This window comes from Cynara cardunculus, unplaced genomic scaffold (assembly GCF_001531365.2).
Source record: "Cynara cardunculus var. scolymus isolate 2C unplaced genomic scaffold, CcrdV1 Un_Scaffold_4354, whole genome shotgun sequence".
NCBI lineage: Eukaryota > Viridiplantae > Streptophyta > Magnoliopsida > Asterales > Asteraceae > Cynara > Cynara cardunculus.
In genome coordinates, this window is record NW_020201856.1 from 32800 (window position 1) to 35881 (window position 3082).

Here is a 3082-nt window from a genome sequence, read left to right on the forward strand (position 1 = left end):
GGGTACCCAAATCGAGCGTTGTCTAATTGCAGAAGCAGCAGCTGGCACCACAGAGCTTCTGTCGACAAACTATAAGAAAGAAGGTGCTTCTGATGTTGTTGTTGTATGGTTGTCTTAATTCTTTATTCACTTCTGTATATAGTTTACTTTTTGTATATAATTTCATTTCTTGAATAATCTTTTCACTTGATTTCTTAGTATAACAGGTTTAATCTAGCAGAAGCTTGCAAGGTTCAAGGGGGAGTATGTGCTTTTAAAATGATAAAACCTCTTGAAAAAGAAAAATGTTTTAATCGCAGAAGTTTTTTCACAGAACCTCTGAGACTGATTACAGAGGCTCTTTGAACGGATCTTCTGTAGACACTTCTTCTTAGGATTTTAAATGGTTTTTGTTCTAGAGGGAGCCAAGGAAGATGGCTCAGAGGGGGAACGTTTTAATTGAAAATCGAACCACAGGATGTGCCAAAACTTTTGAAGTATCTTGTTCTCAGAGGTCAACTCATCAAAACCTCTGGCGCTTCTAACAGAGGCTCTGTGAGTTTGAACTGAGCAAGTACTCATCTCTCTGTGGATTTTCAAAACCGTTTAGGTAATAAAAGGTGTAACATTATAAGAAGACCCGTCACATATCACAGAGGCTCTGTTACTCTTAGGCCTCTGACATAACTCTCTTAATAGTTCTTGTCTATTGATATGGTGCGCGTGGTTCTGTGGATAAGGCTTAGAACCTAAATGCGTGTGTCAGAAAAGGAGGCGCACGTCATCAATCGTGCGTCTTCCCAACACAGCGTGTCATACCTTTTTGAGTCGTTTTAACCCAAAACCACTCATCACGACCTTTCGTCAATAAAAACGGTTCATTTTGAAATCCCTCCCTTTAAATACCCCTTTCCCCCCCATCAATTAAACCTTTACCACTCTCCAAAATACTCAGGCGAACCTGCATCTTGTGATTTCTCAAAGCAAAAACCTGCAACCTGATACCATGTCTTCTTCATCTGCTTCAGCCCAATCAGTAAACGTCTCAAGCGACAATGAAGTGACCCAAGCTCAAGCTCTCACATCCCACGCACTGTCGTTTGTTCAAAACAAATATGAGAAAGTCGTCCTAGTCAAGAAGCCAAACAACTACTATTTTGCTCCTTCTTCTATAGGTTTTCCCGACTTCACTTTTCTGTTACTTGAAATTTTAAGAAACCACCCACTTTTCTTTGCCCTGTCTGCCACTAAGCCTACCCCTGAAACCTACTTAACCCAATTTCTCCTCAGTTCCTATATCACAACCCTTGATAATTCTGGGTTAACCATTGTTGGATATGCCTCACACCCTGTCAACAAATCCCTGGTTCCCTTAGAACTGAATGTGGAAATTTTGAGAACTGCCCTGCATTTGCCCACCTTGGAGGACCTTAACTTGAATGCCTATGYTGCGACACCMWCAGACGAGGAAYTRATACAATTCCTGGAATTTCACTCTTATGCGACCCCAATAACCAAGAGGACTCAATTTAGGCGCAAAGGACTGCCCCCTGTMTGGAACACCCTGTTTTCYATTGTCAACAGCTGCTTGACAGGGAAGGTGGGCAGTTACGATCAAACTTCACATGCGATGTTATCCATCGTTTATGGGATATACTTCAACCTTCCTTTGGATTACGCGCATCAAATTTTTGAGGATATGGTCGGGTTAATCAAGAAGAAATGCGCGAGTCAGAGAGGCGAGAAATCGAAGGTCAAAGCACAGAAAAAGGCCAAGGAGGAGATGAACCAACCCAACCTTATCCTGCAACGTTTCCTTGGTCTGGTTTTTGGTGATTTATTAGCCGCGAAACTCCCCTCTGTGGAGCCAAATGCAAGGCTCTACCCATTCAAGGAGTTTCACCCCACTGAGCATGAGCAAGGGTACAGAAGCCCTAGACCGTTATCAAGAGCCATGCTCAGGTTCCTTAGCCATGAAGACAGAAAATCCTATAGACGTGGATTCAGGCGACCAGAACCGGTCCCTGAGACCCCACCACGAATAGGAGTCCCCCTAGGAGAAAAGTTTGAAAAAATGAGGGTTGAGGGACGTACGGAGGAGCCTGCAGAGGCTGGTAAGACGAGTGAGGCCATCCCTAGAATCCCTAGTCTCCCAACCAAGAAGGCTAAGAAGACATAGAAGGATGCCGATCCTTCTGTGAAGAAGAAAGGGAAAAAGAGGCCTGCAGAAGAAGGCCCAAGTGGACCTCTGCCAAAGACCAAGAAGAATAAATCAAGAAGGCTCAACCAACAGAGCCTATGGACACAGAACAAGTAGCCACAGAGCCTGTGACTGCAGAGGCCACAGCACAAGAGAGCCCGGCAGAGGCTACAACTCCAAAGCGCAGAAGGTTGCGTAAAGTCGTTCTTGAAGACTCCCCAACAGAAAAAATCCAGGATGTTCTTGTCAATATCCAAAACGAGTTCAGAGCACCAACTGACATATCCAAGTTGGGGACAGAGGTCGTCTTAGACGATGAAGAAGAAGAGAAAGAAGAACTAGGTGAGGGCGAAAAAGATGCCGAAGGCACAAAACCTAGCCCACCTCCCAGTGCATCCCACGTTTCTAGGGGCCCTGTTCTAGAGGGATCCCCTATTGAACAAGGCACGTACATGCCAAACCCAAACCAGCCTACCCACGCAGAGGACACTCTTTCGTCCTCTGTGGATCGCACAGCCGGGTAACCACAAAATACTCCTCCATCCTCTCAAAAGGATGAAGGTTTTAATACAAGAGTCCCTTCGCCCAAGGACTCGACACATCCCACAGAAGCATTCATTGCTTCTTCACACAAGAGTGACCACCCAAAACGTGCTTCAGAGGCACAGGTGAGGCACACAAAGACAGAGGGTCTACAACGCCCTCTGTCCCCACTAGATGACTCTGCCATGATAGGCTCTGAACCTACAAGGCACGAAATCTGCAGAACACCAGTAGGCTCTCCTTTGGGAGATGTTCGAGGATCTGGTGGAAGTCCCTTAGTAGACTACGCAATACCAGTCGCTGAGGGCGCCTCACGCTACGAGGCTACTAAATCACCATGTGTTGGTGGTTTAGGTTCCC